We start from the raw sequence: 20563 nt of genomic DNA on the forward strand, positions 1-20563 counted from the left end.
GTACCAGGACACTAATAGGAACACTTTTTTATAATTGGGTTGGCCACTCTTTTGCCTTTAATTCTTTATCACACAGAACTAACAAGGTGCTAGAAACATTCCTCAGATCTATATTGTCCTTATGGTCCATATTGATTTGACAGCATCATACGCACATCACCTGTCCGTCGTGTGAATTTCCTGTTCCACCACATCCTAGAGGTGCTCTATTGTGATGTTTAAGAAACCAGTTTGAGATGACTGGCACTTTGTGACATCAGTAGTCATCAGAAGATGTTAAAATGATGCTCAGTTGGTATTAAGGAGCTCAAAGTATGCCAAGAAAATATCCCACACGCTGTTAGACCACCAGCAGCCTGAACTGTTGATTAAGGCAGGATGCACGTTGTTTACACCAAATCCTGACCCTCCATGTGAATGTCACAGCAGAAATTGAGACTCATCAGACCAGGCAACATTTTTTTCAACCTTATTGTCCAGTTTTGGTGAAGCTGTGTGAATTGTAGCCTCAGTTGTCAGGAATAGCACCTAGTGTGGGTTATTGTAGACCATCTGCTTCAAGGGTCGACGTGTTGTTACAAGTGGTTATTTGAGTTACTGTTGCCTTCCTATCAGCTCGAAGTGGTCTGACCATTCTCTGACCTCTGACATCAACAATACTTTTTCACCCAGAGAACTGCTGCTCACTGGACTTTTCTTCTCTTTTCTTCTAGACCATTCTCTGTAAACCGTAGAGATAGTTGAGTGGAAAAATCCCTGTTAAAAGTCGCTCAGTTTCTCTTTCTTCCCCATTCGGATGTTCGATTTGAACTTTAGCAGGTCGTTTACCACATCTGCACTGTGTTTCTGCCATGTGATAAAGTTAAAAGACAATGTAGTGTATATAAATCTATGTTCCATGAAGGGCAAAGAGGCAGGGGGTTTCATGCCCTGCTGATGTTCGTGGACTTTAACCAGGTGGAACAACTAATCATGTAGATCACATTCTCTGTATTGAATGAAAAACCCTTCATACAGTTTGTCCTTCGTCCATAGTACACAGTTCCAGGCCTTCTATGGAAGACAAAATGTGTTATACTTTAAACCCCCACAGGAACAGCAAAGCAAAGGAGGACAGACTTGACTCCTCGCTAGCCTCGGGGCTTCTCTGTTCCTGCCTCGTCATTGGTCGAAGCCCTTCAGTTCTGGTGGCTGTGCAGCTCCCCGAGGATCATAGTTGCTGCAGGAACAATAGAAAGCAAGAGAGGAAACACACACTGTCCTTGGAATCTAAAAATGTTTTTGCAGACACAAATACACGCGATTTCTCCGGGTCTTTACCAGGCAGGATGTTTTTTGTTCTGGTAGTCCAGATTAGCACTGTGCTGTGTGTACAGAGAGTGCGTGCAAAGTTTATTAGTTTGTGTGTGTGTGTGTGTGGGGGGGGGGTTTCATTATTGGACTAAAGGACAGAAATACAGACCGAAACACACAAGATTTTGTGTCTCTATCAGTGTGAATGTGACTTTTGTTGTTGCTTCTGAAAACCAGTCCCATAATTTCCAGGATTTTCTGCACAAGATTTTATGTTTTGGCAGTTTCTCAAATACTCAGGCCACTGTCCAAAGCTGCTGCTAGTTTTTTCTTCCCTGCTTTAGGTGTAAAAAAGTTTCTTTAAAGGCTACGGCCATGGAGCTCAATGGTGGCCTTGTCCAGCTGTGTGCGTGCTGGGGGAGCTGTTTCTGTCTGTAGACTCTTAAACTTGACTGATGACTGTGGAAGAGAACCACAGGAGACCTGCAATTGTACATATAGAACCGTGCGTTCGTGTGTGTGTCTGTGTGTGTGTAGTCTAGCCAACAGGTCCTATATAGAAAGCTAGACCACAATAGCAGGTTGTAGCCAGACACTGTAGGCATTCATCTAGACTTGCACAGTCGTTTTCGATCTCATGCTCTAAAACTGCATTGGCCTTGTTGCCCTCACGCTGTAGAGTTTAGCTGTTTCCCAGCAAACACACACACACAGACACACACATTCCAGTGGTCACAGTAGTGCAATTAAAATATGGGCAGCAACCAAAAACGGTTAACTGCAAGGTCTTTTTAAAGGCAGACACTTCTAATCTGCATTCGTGTCCCTGTGCATTGATGCTACACATGATAGAGGATGATTAAAACTACATAATAACAGCCCCATAAGGACCCTTTTTGATGGGTGTTTTAGCAGAGCCTGTGTAGCTCAGATCTTGATTGTCCATTTGTCATTTCACCCTGGTATGTCTACCAGAAGATTGTGGCATGTGTACAGTGTGGGTGCATTGGTGTCTGCGCTTGTAAACTTTCATTCCAGTTTCACCACTGGCTAGCTGTGAACAGGAAGCCAAGTGCATATGTCTTCCATGCCACTTATAGCCTCTCATCCTGTAAAACCCATGTGGCCCAGATACGGGATCCTCCACAAGCTGGTAGATGGTAAATTTCAATTTAATTTATATATCACCAAATCACAACAACTGTCACCTAAAAGCACTTTATACTGCAAGGTAAAGACCCCACAATAATGCAGAGACAACCCCACCAAGCGACAGTGAGGGGAAAAACTCATTTTTAACAGGAAGAAAACTCCTGCAGAACCAAGCTCAGTGAGGGGCGGTCATCTGCTGAGACCGGTTAGGGGTAAGGAGTTCAATCTGTGAACTCTTCAATTTTTAGTTTGACGTCACTCTTTTGTCAGCACCTCTTTTCTGTGAAAAGGTTATTTGAAAAACCTGAACCAACAAAGCCAAAAATTTCCCCAGGAAGACTAAAACCAGAGCTAAACGAGAGGGTGTTACATTCATGTGCATTTTTTTGTTTGTGTAAATTATGTAATAAATAAAGGGCACACAAAAAGTCCACAAATTGACCTCTGAAGACGTATGTCCACCACAAATCACAGGACTGTCCTATCAGCATGAGCGTAGCTGATAACGCAGACACACACATATGTCACAGTCAGCTGTTCTTTTGCAGGAAGTACCAGCGTGTCAGTTCCAGATACATCCTCTGTGAGTGTTTGTGTGTTTTCAGCCTAAGCACATTGAACAAACTGATAGTAAAAAGAACTCCTCACATCCTTTTTTTCCTTTTCTTTTCCTCTTGTCCCTTTCACCTCCCTTTTTTCCATTTTCTCCTCCACCCACTCCTACTTCCTGTCACCTCTTCACTCCACTTCCTCTTTTTTCCCTTCCTCCCTGTCTTCTGATCTTTCCTCTTCACTGTGATAACTTTGTCTCATGTCCCGTTCGCTCCCTTCCTGTTCTCGTGTTCAGTTTTCACAGATTTCAACAGATTTGTAGACTTGTAGCACAGCACGGGTTAATTTGTAGGTTTCATTAACCTCTAACTTATATTCCATATTCTGTATTCCCAAGGCCTTACCACAGTGGACAGCATCAGATGCCCTTACTGAAACAACCCTAGTGTAAAGCTAATTTAAATATACGAAAGATAAGAAAGATGTTTGTACTGCAACCCTCAAATAAAATCACCAAATCACCAACACAATGATTTCACTCTCAGTAATTTCCTTTAAGATACTTTATGTTAGATATTAAATGTTTTAAACTGTTTATCTGTAGATGATTTAAATATTAAAAAATTAGAAGCAAAACATGATCAAGTGACACTCAAATGAAATAAAGTGATTAGAAAGGTCAGTGAGTTTAATTTCACTAGCCACACCAAGGCTAGAAGAAGAAATCACTTAAACAGAACCAGTGTGACAAAAAGAAGCAGGCTAAAAGATCTCAACACGTAACACATCATGTCACGATCTAAAGAAACTCGAAGGACAGATGAGAAACAAAATCAATTATATCTACCAGTCTTACAAAGCCATTTCTGAGGCTTTGGGGCTCCACAGTGAAAGCCATTGTCCAAAAAAAGAAAAAACTTGGAATGAGGGTGAAAATTCCCAGGATTCCCCAACCCACCAAAATTAATCCAAGAATGGATCATCATCTAAAGACCTGTAGGCCTCACTTGCCTCATTTAAGGTCAGAGTTCATGATTCAACAATAAGAAAGAGACTGGGCAAAAATGGCATCCATGAGAGAGCTCAAAGGAGAAAAACACGCTGACCACAAAGAAAAATATGACTTGTCTCACATTTGCCTGAAGACATTTTGATGATCAAAAAAATTTGAAAATAATTCTGTGGCTCTTTTTGAAAGGTTTGAATCCTCTTACATCTGACATATAACTAACACAGCATTTCCTAAAAAGAAAACATCATACCAACAGTTAAAGAATGGTCGCGGTAGTGTGATGGTCTGCGGTGTAAATGGTGGAACCATAAATTTTGCTCTCTACCAGAAAATCCTGAAGGAGAATGTCCGGCCATCAGTAGCACAATGATCCAAAACACAGTCCATCGCTGAATGGCTTTAAAAAACAACAACAATAACACAAAGGTTTTGGAGTGGCCTAGTCAAAGTCTGGACTTAAACCAGATTGAGATGCTTTGGCATGACCTCAAACAGGTTGTTATAAGAAAAACCTCCAATGTGGCTGATTTAAAACAATTCTGAAAAGAACATTGGGCCGGTATTTCTCCACAGCGATGTGAAAACCTCACTGCCATCACAAACACTTGACTGCAGTTCTTGCTACCAAAGGTGGCACAGCCAGTTTAAGAGATAATTACTTTTTCACACAGGGTCAGGTAGGTTTCGCTCAATTTTTTTAACCTAAATAAATGAACTCGTTTCAAAATAGTGCATTTTGTATTTACGCAGGTTAGTTTTTGTCTAATCTGATGATCTAAAAGGTGTATGTGCAAAAAAAAAACCTTTTCACAGCACTGTGCATACATGCTAGCAAATGAGTGTACACAGTAAGATACAAGACATGCTAAATATAAATAGAAAGCCCACTATATCAGGGTAGCACATACCACACAGATGATTGTTTGCCTACATAGACACACAAAGAAAAGTGTGCATGCAGGAACTACTACACATATATCAGGACATCAGTATGTACAGTAGGCAAACACTCACACACCAGAGCGGTGAGGTCAGAGATAAGAGAATGAGGAAACAAGCTGCTGTCTGATCAGCGGACATACTGCTGCCCTTACATCACCACGCATTTCTTCACCGTCTCATTTATTCACTCTTTCCCAGCCACAGATTCTCCTCCTTTAACTCCATTTTTAAAAATCAGCATACCCGCCTGTTTTCCTCAAAGATATTTTTCCTTCTCTGGTTTCTTTCCTCCCTTATCTCCCATTTCTTACTCAAACTGTTTATCATCAAACAGAAAAGTAAAACTGAGCATTCCTGTAAATAGATAACTGTAAGGATTATCTCACAGTAGTCAAAGTAAATCAGATATAATAGAAGCAGAACATTTTGTTCTTCTAACCTTGTCATGAGCTTGTCATTTTAATGGCTCTTTAAGCAGGCATGAAGGGCAAAGCTGTGATGAATAAGCAGCCTTTGGCTTTACAGATATTCATTTGGTGTCAATGTCAAGTTTGACTTTTATCTAAATCTTCTGAGCACTGCCAGATTCGGACCCCCCAACCTCATCATGGTTAAAAATTTGGTAGCACAACTATGAATCTCACAAAAACAGCATTACTGTATTAGCACGGCAAGGTTACAGGAAAAAGAAGACAATGCAAAGGGATCAGCAAAATGCAGCTGAGACACTTCTGAATTTAAAGGTTTAATCCAAAGATGCAAAAGCAGTGAAGTGATAACCTCTAAGCCTCAAATCTCTAACCTTTCTGTGTGGAGGTCTTCTCCGGGTACTCCGGCTTCTTCCCACCTTCCAGAAACTTGTGTGTCTTTCACCCTAGGACAGCTGGGATAGGCTCCAGCCCCACCTTGATCCTGAATTGGATACATGGTTAAGAAAAAGGATGGATGGATTTAGTAACGGGGTGCTGATGGGGAAAAAAAGAGAAAAACATACAAAGATGAAAAAGTCAAAGCTGCACCTTCAGTAAATAATAATTGAATAACTGGTAGTTTAGTGATAACTCAAAGACAGCCAAGGCCACCGTATGTGTGTACATGTTTGTATATGTGATATCACACGTGTGCAAGTCAAACGTTTAGTTTAACCAGACCTAATTCCTTCTATCAATCTGAAGCCCCCATGAGCGAGCGTCCGCAGTGAGGACATTTAATGCCATTACGGAGAGTGTTTAATGGCCAAGAGGTCTCATTATAGTGTGGAGCAGACAACACTTCCTGTCATCTGCGTGTTTACCAGTGAAAGAGAATTTGTTCAGCTGTCATAGACATTACAGCAAAGAAAGGCCGTTCTTCAAGTAAAACATGTTTGTGACACCGATCAAAAATAAACGCTGACATCTTAAAGGAAGAATAGATACATCTGAAGGTGGTTTGAAGATCTCGTGACTGGAGTAATCTTGATTTTCCCCACAGCTGTTTTATCTTGTGACTGGGTTGATAGCCATCTCATTGCTGCATCAGAGGCTCTGCAGTCTATATGCAGCACAACTGGATCATATGAACAATTGTCTGAGCTCATGACTGCTGAGCTGATGAATGCTATGCAGTTCTAGCTCAGAGAGGGGCTTTTTTATGTTATGAGACTATAACTTTCTAAAATAAAAGGGAGGTTGGTTATTGATCTGTGTCTAAAACACTAGGCTCATGTGCAAGTTTTTAGCACAAGGTTTACAACCTTAAAGCCTCTGCTGCTAACTAAACATCCCCGAGAAATCTAATTCATAAAGGGTGTTAAAGACACGTCGATGAGTTTCTGAAACAAACAACAAACAAACCGCAAGAGGGTCTGGGCTCTAGTCCTCCACCTTCCTCCCACAGTCCAAAGACATGCATCTGACTTTAACTGGTGATTATACATTGAACATACATGTAAATGTGAGCATTAATGGTTATCTGTATCTGTGTTATCCCTATGATAGACTGGCAAACCATCGAGGGTGTACCCTGGCTCTCGGCCCCTAACAGCTGGGATCAGCTCCAGCACTGTGGCAACCCTGAATTAGGTAGGTATAAGAAGATCGATGGAAGGATACTTCATTTAAGCTCTGTTGTTAAAGGTTGTGTTTAAAGTTTTGGCTGCCGTGATGCAAACATTTCCCAACTCTTGGGATAAATAAAGTATATCTTAGCTTATCTTCAACTATCAGGCTCCTCAGTGTGAAAACAGCTCCCAGTTTTGGGTTGATCCATTCCTTAAATGTGCTGCTGCAGGCCCACGGTGCAGAGGGAGTTCCCATGAAGCACTGAGCACCTCTCCTCCACTTCAGTCTCACGTATTTACTTGCTACTATTGCTTATTTTTTAAAACTGTATCTTCTCTCCCCTGTAGTTTATCCCTTTTCTTCTGATTCTCTCTGTCTCTTTACATCTTTGCTCTGATGCTGGTGGAGCTGACCGTCTCAAATCTACATTTGCTGATCAGAGCAACAGGCTCAGTGTTTACAGTCTGTTGCCTCTCCACGCTCTGCTTTTTCTTTTCTGCTTATCTGCCCTCAACAAACCCTGTCCACTCTGAATCCGGCATTTCTTCCTAATGAAAGGGAGGTTTTTCTCTCCACTGTCACCAAGGGCTTACTCAAGGAATTGTTGAAAGGTTGTATGATTCATGATTCGCTTGGGGATTCACCCAAAACCTTAAGAAATAGTCCAGTTTTGTGTGTGTGTGTGTGTGTGTGTGTGTGTGGGGGGGGGGGGGGGGGGGGGGAGAGCATGGGACATTTTTTTCCTTGATAAACTACATACTTGTTATTACAGGACATTAATAAGCTAGTCTTCTGTTGCTTTATGTATACTATTATATTGACAGGTAGGTTTTCAAAGTGGCAACCTGCTATCAATAAATCAGAACAGTGTGTTCCATATACGTTAAGTCCCAAAGGTCTTCAATTATTGACAGAAGAGCTTAAAATAGGTATCATATTCAGGGTTTTCTATTAAAGCTATCTAAATTTAAATAAATAAAAGGTTTGCTATTTATAGAGGTGAGGCTTCTGTGATAATCTAGATTCAGCATAATTTGTCCAGAAAAACACAAACTGTGCAAAATCACCCTCCCTTTGCTTTAAGGATCAGTCTCTCATGACTCATTGTATTGGATTAATCCTACTCCCTTCAGTTACTGCCTCAACACTACACACCCAGTCTCTCCCCTGCTGCCTGTTCTGGGTTAAACAAACAGACATGCAAGTCCTGCAAGGTGCACTTCACACATGCACTTGTGCTTCTTTCCAAAAAAACACACACTTATCCAAGCTCATGTGCAACTTTCACTTGCCCGTGATTTTAATGTGAAGATAAAGATTAAAGCGTTTAATTAAAGCGGCAGCACGGAAAGGTAATAAAGTCCAAGTGTTCCAGACCTTTGAAGAACATTTGTCCTCGATCACAAAGATTCATTTGAAGCAGCGTCTCTGAACTCTGCACAGCTGAAACTAGGCCTCCCTCTCTCCTCATTGTGTGTCAGCTCACACAGTTGAGAAAAGGACAAAAGTTCTGGCCATGAGCCTGTTGGTCACAGTGTGTGTGTGTGTGTGTGTGTGTGTGTGTGTGTGTGTGTGTGTGTGTGTGTGTGTGTGTGTGTGTGTGTGTGTGTGTGTGTGCCAGCTGGTTACATCTGGTTTCAGAGGCTACACAGGGAGGCTGATTACTCCCACCTCTCAGTATCAGTAACTAATCCCCATTTCCCAGAACAGTGTTTATGTGTGTCTGTATGTGAAAGAGAGAGACTCACAAAATGTGTTCATTTTAAAATGTTAAGATACTGTAAATCCTGAGAACTGTGACAGAGCATGAAATCCAATTACAAACTGTCAAGGTGGCAGACGCTATATTCACCTGTCTCATTCACCTGTCGGTTTCATCAGTGTGATCAATCATTACCTCCCACTGACCGACTCAGAATCATATTTAACAAAGCTCTGTAAATAGTTATTCATACTATGAATATTTTTCAAGTTACAACCACAGAAAGTACATAAGGGTGGGTTGAAATCTTGCATTTAAGCCTTTTATTCTTTAGCTTAAAGCCACAATCGGCATATTTTTTTAGTATAACTTGAGCACCAATATCATAGCATATGTTTGCCACAGTTCACTGTGTTTACTGTACAGTCATAATCCAAGCACAATTAATGACAAAAGGCACGCTTTTATTGAGGCTAATGAGAAACTTGAAAATGAACAAAGTCCCAAGAAGTTTAAAGTGACTGCAGGAACACAAAGAGCTAGCATACAAACTAGCACAGACGAAGGAAACACAGAGCTATGTGTGCGTATGTACAGTATAATATCTCTGTGTTAGTGTTGTTCCTACATCTTCATAATAATGTTGGTCCATGATCAACATTGCAGTTAACCAATGACATTTTCTGAGCATTCAGTCAGCATTAGCCAAAAAAGTAGCTAATGCTTTTAGCAAGCTAACATGAGCAACCTAAATTTGGCTAACAGCAAATTTTACTTAAAAATACATTTATTATATTGTATAAATTAATAAAGACAACACTTAAAATGCTAACCATTTGTTCCAGAAGAGACTCTTAAGTAAACAAAGAAAATTTTCCTGCCAAGCTATGAGCATGAGGTCTCAAAAGCTGGAAAAGACAGGAAGTAAAAGTAGAATTTGGAAAACGTATAAACAAAGTTCAAAATAAAACTGGAAAATTTTTAAAATATTCTTCCTGCTAAAAGGGAGCACTGTAATGTTTTTATTCTGCTTGTTTATTTTATTTTGTTATTCATATTATCATCTGTGTGGATATTCTGCTGCAGCAGACAGGAGGTGAAGGCCAGGTTAGTGAAAATAGGCGAAGCGGAAGAATAGAAAAAGAAAAGGAACAGAAAGAAAGAAAAGAAGAGGATGAAGCAAACAGACATGCTGAGTCTCCAACTGCTGCATCTGCAACAAAGCACGACTCTGTTACAAACTGTCAACGTGTAAAGGACTACAGAGTCTTGAATCCTGACCTTAGTCACTGTGTTGTAATTTACTAAAGTGCGTGTGAAAATTCACATGCTTCAGCTCTTAGCACTGACCTTCACCTTTAAAAGTGAGTGGTCAATGCACCTTTTTCACTTATTGCCAAATTATAGCTGGAAAGCCATTCATGTAATTAATAGTTTTAATGATGCTTCCACTTCATTCCTGCTTCCTGCTATTGCAGACTTTCTGTCATGGCTCATTGGGACACTTAATTGAGAAGTGAAGTCGTTAATATTATTAGTCACACCTGGATTTTTCCAACCATAAAAAACATGTGTAGGTGTAGCTGTGTATCACGGTTTCTTTTCTTCCACTACAGCTGAAGCCCAACAAACACAAAGCTGTCTTCTAATGTTTCTCAAACTGGGATCCTACACGTTCCTGTACTAAGAAACTGCATCAAACCAGTCAACTTAACAATGTTAAAGAGTGTCACATTAAAAAACACCCATGAGCATTAAATCTCAGTCTTATAATACAGCTCTGCAACAAAGCCTAGTACATCTTATTACATCTAACAGGCTCGGGATCAACTGACATTTGGTTATTCGCTCCACGATAATCCAGAAATTATCTACGCCATGAAATGAGCAGTTGGAAAAACCTGTCAGTATGTCCCGTTTACTGATAACATGGAAACACACGACCGATGGAAAGCATCAGCAGACTTTGCCCAGATGTTAGGCATTCTTATAATTATTAGGAATTTCTGACTCTTGCTGAGGCACTGATTTGTGAGCAATTTAAGACTGATCTGCTCTCCTCTAAATGAGATTTGTCAAAGCTCCTACTTCCAGACTTCTCACAGCTCCAGTTTCACTCAATTAATGAATGAAGTGAAACAGAATAGCATCCCTGTATAAACTGTTGCATTTTGCAAATAAACTTCAGCTGAGCGAATCAAACACACGACAGGTTTTCAGAGGTGTGACAGAAAAAAGGTCATTAAATAAGGCTTTGCTCATGAGTCTATGTAAGAAAAAGAGATTATTTTCTACTTAGTTTTATTGCATTTTTAGCTCAAAATTCAAGTCTATTAACTCAACATTATAGCTCGACATCTGCTTTCAGATCAGCATGTCTCCCTCTGGACTGTGTGGATATACTGTATTTAATTGATATCATCTGTGGCATGACAAATGAAAAATTACACCTTTATTGTTCTTAGTGGTGCATGAAGTCCACTGACCCCTGTGGAGCTTCTCAGGTGAAGTAAATTCAGCAAAAACATCATGTACAGTTTGCTATTATATGCTTAAAGTTAATGTGTATCACATGCAAAATACTGAGGCTAGTATTTTTACTTTCATTGACGTAGTGAACCCTGACATTGTTAGAAAAAGTATGTTCTTTAAAACTGAAAAACAAGTGTAATGCTGGGCTGATTCACGCTGTTTGAGTGTCCGATTCAGAGTTTAAAGCTTCCTTGTGAATCAGCTGTGGTGTCAGCTGCAGCTGCTGCAGACTGAAACGCACCCTGCAGACTTCATTACCGAGAGCTTTTATCTTTTCCAGTAAACACACTCGAGCAGCGACTAATTAGATGAGATATATTAAGTCAGAACAAGCAATGATATGAAACCACATGCCTTTGATAACAAGAGGTTTATCTTGACAAACGAGAAGTATGCAAATACCACGTTTTATGCATACGCCAAAAAGAGACTTGGGTAATACTTGTAAGGTCCTTGTAATAGGTGTTACTTAATTGGTGGTAAAAATTGTAAAAGTCCTTATAACATGCTTATTAATAATTAGTATGTGCCAGTATAATGATTATTAATAAAACATTTATAGTTTTATTACAAGGCATTTACATTCATATAACAGATTACTAAAGGACTTTGGATTATAAGGACTTTGAGTATTTTTGTATTTTATTATGGTTTATTGAGTATTAAAACACCAATTGTACCATTTAGTTAAATCTTTCATAAAGAGGACCTGTTGGGCTGCCAGTATAGCTTACTTAGTTGAGCATGTGACCCATATACTGAAAGATTTTTCCAGGCACCCACATTTGAGTCCACCCCTGCCATTTCCTGTGTGTCTATCTGCTCTCATATCCTGTCAAAAATCAAGGCTAAACTGCTGCAAAAAGTTTTTTTGTTTGTTTGTTTGTTTTTTAATTTAAAGAGAACCTGCTGTGCTCATTTCTTTCTTCACAGTTTTATTCTATACTTACACGACTCAAATTTAAAAATAATACTCGTCAATCCTGTATGGAGCATTAATATAGCCCCTCAAAGTCATCGACTCCCTGAAACGAGCTGTTTTATGTCTCAAACAGAAAGTTTGATGGTCAGACAGGTGGAGCTGCTATGAGATGATCATATTAGAGATATCCTGTCCCTGATTAACTGATCATCTAGAAGCAAGAGTTAAAAAACACAAAACAAACATTTTAAAGCTTAAGTCATAGTTATTAACAGCACATACCTCAGTCTTTGAAACTTTGTAATATGAGCATTCATTATTGTTGCAGTCTATATACAGAAAATAAGGAAAATCCTAATCAGTCCCCCTGCAGTACTTTTTGGTTGCGGCTGTTTATGGGAAAATGTAAAACATGAAAATAATAATTTGTTTTCAAAATAGCTGAGTGTCAATTGTGTACAGTCCTGTGAAAAATTAAATACAGCATTAATCTGTCCATGTCCTTAAACGTTTATCCAGTTTAAGTCTACTGTGTCTAATCAAATGTATCTGATTAACTGATCATCAGAGCCTCTATAAAAGCTGAACAAACCACAAGACTTTCAGTAGCAATGTATTTTAGACCAATAAGTGGAGATGTTTGGTCATAATGCATAGAACCCCGCTTGGTTAAAACCAAATACCTGACACCAACTGTGAAATAGAGTGGTGGAGGGAGGGGTGATAATTCGGATGTGTTTCACAGACACAGGATCTGGGAACCTTGAAATCATTGGGTCCTCCATGAACTCCTTTGTATGCCAGAGTATTCATTGTGAGGTCATCTGTCTGACAACTAAAGCCTAGCTGAAACTGGAATAGGACAATGAGTCCAAGTATGCCAACAAATCTAAAACAAAACGGCTAAATTAAAAAAAGACTCAAGGTGTTGCAATGACAGTTCAGACTTCAAGCCGATTAAAATGCGGTGGTGGGACTGAGAGCTATGCATAAACAAATCCCAACAAACCTCAATGACCTACAGCCGTGTTGTAAAGAAGAGCAGGCCAGAGTTCCCCAGCAAGGATGTGAGGGACTGATGAAGTCATGCAGAAAACAATTACTTCAAGCTAAAAGTGTTTCTTCAAGTTTTCACAGTGCTGGTGACCCCTAAGCCTTTATATCATGGAGGCCATGATATAAAGGCTTAGTGGCATTTGAAATAACACATTTATTAAATACACAGCATTTCCAGGGCGGTTACAGGGATTTTATGGCGGTTACAGTCGTCAGCTGTTGTTAGCAGTTCACAGATGAGCTGTATTAATGTGAAGAGTTGGAAAGTGGGAGGAAGGTGTATACACTGAATGTGTGTCACACTGTTTCTCAACTCAAATGCTATATGGCACCTTCTCCCTCATGGGTTATCCTCATAAACTATGTGAGCAAGAGGGCAGAGAGAGACCAAGAGAGGAGAGAGTGTATTTGACTGGAAAGTGATACGGAAAGGGAGAAAAAAAAAGGAAAGAGCATATTTGTTTGAGAGCAGGTGAATGGCCAGAGATAAAGTCCATTCAGGCAGCAGTTTCACTCGTTCAGTAAAGATTCCAGGAGCGTGTGTCAGCGTGTTTGAACAGTGGGTCTGTGCGGATCATTGTGAGGGGAAAATCCACTCATTGTCACAATGTGTAGATTAAGTTGTTGCTGTGTATTTTGTGATCTCCTCTGGCCTTTTTGTATGACATTTGCATGTTCCCTCTGTGCCTGCAAAGGTTTTCTACCACCGTCCATTGTCAATTGGTGCTGGAGACACCTAAATGATGGATGTGTAAATGGGTGAACAGTATCACAAATAGTGCAGAAGACCAACCTTACTATGGTTATGCTTAGTTTTTCACAGTTTCACAGTAGTGCATGGAGCTCTATGAAAATTTTCATTTTTACATTTCTGTACGTAGATGTCTTACTAATGTCTGACTAACAGCTGCTGGGTATAAGCCATAGTCATAATCTATTTTTTAGTTCCAGTAATCAGTGTAGATGGATACAACATCTGGTTCTTTTTGAGCTGTTTTCCTGTCTGATGCAGATAACAGAAGAGCTTTACTTACAGAAGATATTTTGACTCGCCATGGCAGGAAAAACACAGGTGTAACTAACAATGTCATGAGTCATGGTCATGGTCAGCAGGCCAGCATCCACCCTACCAAGAACCTGAAACAAAAACAGCAACGCTAAATATAAATCAGCCATTCAGCCTCACTCTTGTGCTTTTCTGATTGTGACTGCACTCTGTGGAAAAAGGTCAAAACCCTTCAGTAAAAATGATAGCCTCTCATGATTGTAAACTATTGAGTCAGCTAGTTGCAAGATGTTTTCTTATGGATAACACCTGGATTCAGTATAAAAAATAAGTAACACTAATAATGTTGTCAGCAAGGCAACACTATTAGTGTTACTTAACAAAGACAAGCTGAGCACTCAAAACGAAAGCAGCTGGTTGTTATCAACTTTGCTAGAAATTACATTAAAATAAAAATCATTTACCGCAGCAAGTAAGTTTTAAAGGATTGCTTAATGCAGTCCAGATTATGTCCTGTTTCTTTATTCAGTACAAAAAATGTTATCTTTGAAGATTGCACTGTCATTACTATTGTCTCCATAATACACAATCCCACTGGATGCTGTGTGAAATGCAACTAAAAACAGAATTCAGTGATTTGCAAATCTCATATACCTATATTGTTTCACAAAAGAATATAGAAAACAAAAACGTTTAAACTGTGACATTTATCATTTCATGTAAATTCTTTTGAATTTGATGACATAAACACTTAAAACAAAGAAAGCTCAGACAGGGCAATTAAAGGGTTGTAAAAGTAAGTGGTACTAAAAAAAGAGACAAGCCGTAGGAACATTTTGCAACTAATGTTATGCTAACTGGCAGTTGATTGGGTTTATATGATTGGGTCTAAAAAGAGCATGTTGGAGAGGACGAGTATCTCAGAGAAAAAGTGTTCAGTAATCAGAAATCATGGACGCCGTGTCCTCCAGACTAAAGAGAAGAGGGACAGTCCAGCTTGTTATCAAGCCTGCATCTCTGGAGATAGTTCAGTGAGTCTGATTAATGTGGCAGGAGGCATCTCTTATTTCTTAATTTTACATAAAGTTTTCTAATGTATTAAAACTGGATTTTAAAGATCTCTAATTCTCACTCTGTCACTAACTGATCAAGTATTTATTTGTGTTTTTCTATCTACTCCTGCCCATCTGTTTTTCCCCTGAACTTCCTGTTCTGTACTTTCTCTTAACACTCTTTAGCACATGCTCGTGCCCACACACACACACACATACATACAGCAGCTGTCAGAACACACATTGATTGGGTTTATAGCTTGTTAGGAAAGTGGAGATCATATTTCAGCTCTGCTCATTAAGAGTCAGCACTGATGTCACTTTGGCTCCTTTTTTGGTTACATAACACACACGCGCGCGTGCATGCACGCACGCACGCACACAGAGAGGGCTATAAAATTATAAAATGAATTGGAGCCAACACTTAAACCATTGACTATACTGGCAGCTTTGTGAACATGTGACTGTAACATTTATTAGCATAAATGCACTCTCATGTGTATTACCGATTTCCATTCTTATTGCTTCTTGTGTGAATATCATCATATTGATAAAACATCTGCCTAATACAGTAACATTAATGCAACTGCAGCATGATCTTATTTTGCACCTTATTAAGTTAACCAGCAGTTTTATACTAATTTCACAGTGTACAATTTTAATCATTTTAAGTCTTAAAAACACCAGCTGGACACAGGATGTGGCTATGAATGGTAAACCAAACAAATCTGAAACTTGAGCAATTCGATAAGACTAATGCAACAAAAACACGGAAAGCTTTGGGAACCTCTGAGAACTGGCATCACCAACACTTTTAAGACCTCATCATGAGGTCAGTGGCTTTATAAAACTAGTGATGTGTCAGCCTTCGTGACATGTGTTTTTAGTCAGTTGTGCATTTTATCATAAGCATAGTTAATGGGGGTATTGTATTACATTTTGACTACGATTGCAGAATTACATAATCATTTGTTACTGCTCCTACGAGGTTCGGTTGGCACATAAAAACCATCAAAACAGAACTGACATGAAATAAGGGAATAACATTATTGCATTTTGGAAAACAGGCTGTAATTTGTGTCAGGAGCTGATCATCCAACAGGACCTGGCACTGCTCGAGTCACAGAGCAGCTGACCTAAGGAGAACAAAGTCGGCCGCCTCTTTATTCACTAACTGTGTTGTCATGTGGAGCAAAGCAGTTTGTATCTCAGTAAGATTTACAATCACTTTCTCCTATACACACACACAGAGTCTCCAAGAGCTGAGACAGACCACTAACCAAATGTCACATGACAGCCTTCAAAATAAAGCTCTTGCATAACCGTAAGGGCCTGGAAGCAGAGAGTCTGTTTACAATGATCCAGTCTGAATTTGGATGACTTTCTGTAGGCTTTCTTTGTGTGTGTGTGTATTTGTCTGTATCTGTGTTTGGTCTCTATGCCCTCAGACGTTGCTCACATCTTTCATCTCACTGTCCTGATGTTCATCAGCTGAGCGTAACATTACAAAGCAAGCTGGAACATGACATCAGCAAAAACAACATGAACAAACATGTTAGTAGGCGCTCGTACTTTCTAACAAAGTAGTTGAGGGTCTGCTTATTTAAAAGTTAACTTAGAAAGTTAACTATAAACCTCCTTTTTGACAAAACACACAAATATAAACCACATGTTGTAAACGAACTATTTCATACTTCAGGGGTGTTAAACTCCCTTCAGTTAATGGGCCGTATGAAGCTCAGTTTGATTCCATTAAAAAATTCCATAGCTTAGATTTCCTTTAATGTTAAGAAAGCTTGATATAAAGTTAAAGACACAAAAGATTGACTACACAAGATGCCACCCATCCAGGCAATCAACTCTAGAAATGCTTTTAACTTTCCATGCATTTTCTCACCCATACAAGTGCCCACTAGGAGTAGCAGTGGATTTTATTGAAAAACCCCAAAATATTAATGACTAATGATTAATCAGTGGCAAAGCTATCCAGTGGGCTTGAGTGAATGCACGCTTGACACCACTGGCCTGTTTTCTTGACTGCTTATTTAACTCAGGGTCATAGAGAGGCTGGGATCTAACCCAGCTGGCACAAGGCGAGGGCAGGAGGGTGCCAGTCCATCATTGGGCTAACACAAAGAGACTGACCATCACACACTCTCACCTCCACACACATGTAGACAGTTTGGAATCACCATTTAACCTCAAAAGCATGTATTGGGACTCTGAGAGGAAGCCAAAGAAAGCAATAATAAGTCATGTGCTGTTTTACTTTATGATTCTTAGTCTGTTTACACTGTTGTCAGTTTTATTTCCTGGCCTTGTTAGTTTGCATGTTCCATCCCGCCAAATATCTCAGCCGTGTGGTCCTTCACACATGTTTACAGATAGCCATCAGTCTCCTCAGCATATATACCTGAATTTGTTCTTCTTACCTGCCAGAGTGTGTTGTCTCCTTCAAGCTTTCCAGTATTCCTAAGGGTTTTCATGCCTTTTTGGTGCTCATAGTTATTTTCTGGACTTCAGGTACTTTCTGTGGAGTTTGGACTTTTGTCAAACTCAAAACCGTTCTGCATTCAAGCAATGGTGCTAAAATGCTGCATGCCCTACTGCCCTCATTTCAAACATGCATGCACCTTAAAATGAAACCTCAGTCTTGTTTACAGCCTGTGGGAGTAGAGTTTATATACACACACATTCTCAGTCTGCCACTAAGCACTCAAACACAACATATTTTTATACCAAATATTCTTTATTTCTCAGGGTATAAAACATCTGTACAAATATATCAAACACAAACCAAAGCCCTCGGTTAAACAGAGAATTGTAGCAGTGTTTTTATATGCAGAGAAAATGAAAACACTGGCACTTCACACAGGCTCAGTGGACTAGTTTCCTAAGAGAAGCTTTCAGCTGGTGTCTCATGTGAGTGAGCTCAGGTGTCCTCTAGGGGGTATCAACCTCAGTAAAACAATTGAACCTCAAAAATGAGACCTTCTGTTTGGCAATGCTTCTGTTTACACTCACATAACCACGTGGTGCAGTCTTGTGCAATCAGAAATTAGGTCAACATGGGCATTTAGTGCCCAGTTAGGTCTAAATGTGCATGAAGTTGCACATTTAGACCTAAAGTAAACAGAGGATCAGTTCTTGTTGTAGTCTGACTCAAACATTTTCCTATTGGATGACTTTAACTTGCTATCCAATAGCACTACACAAGTTACTTATTGATAAGTGTCCTCAGCAGGGATAATTAGGTCACTCTGGAATCCAGTTCCAGCACCAAATCTACTGCAATAGCTAAACTCAACCACATCTCTGAAAACTCATAGCTCAATAACACCTATAACACTCCTGACTTTGGACCTGCTCCAAACACAGAACATTTCTGTCTTAGCTTTAGAAGAATACCAGCACACCACATGTCTTCTCTGACTGTCTTTAAACACTGCTCACTTCCCGAGACCGATCTGTTCTACATTGCAATGCCTTACATCCATCATACAGTGCAGGGTGCATGCTGCTGTTGAACACTTGGAGGGAAAGGGGGGAGGGGGCAGCTAAAAGAAGTAAAACTTAATCTATGCTGTTTTCTGGTAGCACAGTCAGTCTTACACATTAAAAGTTGTATCACATGACAGCAGTTTGAATTGTAATATCCTATTAATCAGTCAGTCATGAACAGAGTGGCATAATTTGCATGCTTTATGGAATCAAATTTTAATGTATAAGGAGGAGAAAAAATCATCAAGGAGGATTTATCCTCAAATCCAACTCAGACCTATGTAAGAATATGTTGATTTAATGTATTTCAGTAGGTATACATTTAAAAAAAAAAAAAGTATATTTACTGAAAGACTGCAGTGAGCAAACATCCTACTTTCCAGAAAATTTAAACTAGGTAAAAGCTGATAAAGGGAAACACAAGCTATGATAAAGACTCTGCATGACCTTTAGCCTACTTTACTGCACCATCAGCCAAGACTGCACACAAACAGCAAGACAAGTAACCTATTATGCCTTTTCCCCTGCAAGAAACAATGCGTTTGCTATCAAGCCTAAAACACCGTGAAACAGTGAAACCATTCAGTCTCCACTGTAACATCTTCAATAGAAAGCTACCAAGCAGCTCTAGTAAAACCCATTCTAAAGCTGATCTGTTTTGCTTTTTCTTATTTTCTGTTATACATCAACTGTTACACTCATGGATGGTCGTATTAAACACAGGCAAATTTTCAAATAATGACATCAGATATCCCTGTGAGCCCAAAGGCTGAGGCTGTTTTTTTACTCTTGGATCTTTATGATGTCACTGAGAGGTGATGACTTTAATATGGTAATTTCTGAGCACAGAAGCTCCACCCACCTGCCAAACTTTTCAGACCTTCTGTTTACAAGAGGAATCCAAAAAAGGTTGAAAGGGCCTAAAAACAGTTTGTTTCAGACAGAAGATGACAGAAGGCCCAGTGCAAGAAACATAAGGATTATTTTGAACTGTGACTCATGCAAAGCTACTCTAGAGTCCAAGAATAAATATGAAGCTGAAAATGAGCACAAGAGTGTAATTTACTAATTGGCTGAAAATATGCAACTCTGACAGAAAACACTACGTGGATTCCAAACTGTGGATATTTTAATCTAAATAAAAGTCTCATTATTAAAATGAATTGAACTTCCCAGGCACAACATGGCTTACTCTGCTTCACACCAGTAAAGAACCCAATGGCCACAGATGTGATGCGGGGTAGTTCTTTGGGGGAAAATGCTTATTTTGAGAACTGTACAAGGTTTTCACACCACGCTTAAAAGCCAAAATACCTGTCAGTTACATCTTACATGGGCCTGATATCATTGTAACTTCACACATCCACAGCCTCAGTTATTTTTATGTTACTAACAATACAAGAAGGAAAATATGTCATTAAATCAAATCTTTTAAACAATTTTAAGACCCTGAGCTTTAAACCATTTGCCCAGGCCATCCTTTTTGGTGCCTCATTGGTGGATATGTATGCTGGCTCTTGTATATATCTTTACTCTGTGCTGTTTAGAATCTGGTCTGTGATATGTTTTATGAAGGCCGCAAGCTGAAATGCGTCAGTCAAATAATAAATCTGTTTTTCATAATATAATTATCTTTTTTTTTCTAATAAATTCTGACATTTAACTGGGAAGTTAGATAAAACTTCCAAATTTTGAAATGCAGCTATGACAGTGTTCATGTCTGATCTCTATGAATAATTGTGTTTTATGCTACAAAATGGCATAACAAACATTGTGCTCTTTCCTGTCTGCTGCAGTGA

The sequence above is a fragment of the Rhamphochromis sp. 'chilingali' genome (assembly GCF_963969265.1).
Source record: "Rhamphochromis sp. 'chilingali' genome assembly, chromosome: 6".
In the NCBI taxonomy this organism is placed as follows: domain Eukaryota; kingdom Metazoa; phylum Chordata; class Actinopteri; order Cichliformes; family Cichlidae; genus Rhamphochromis; species Rhamphochromis sp. 'chilingali'.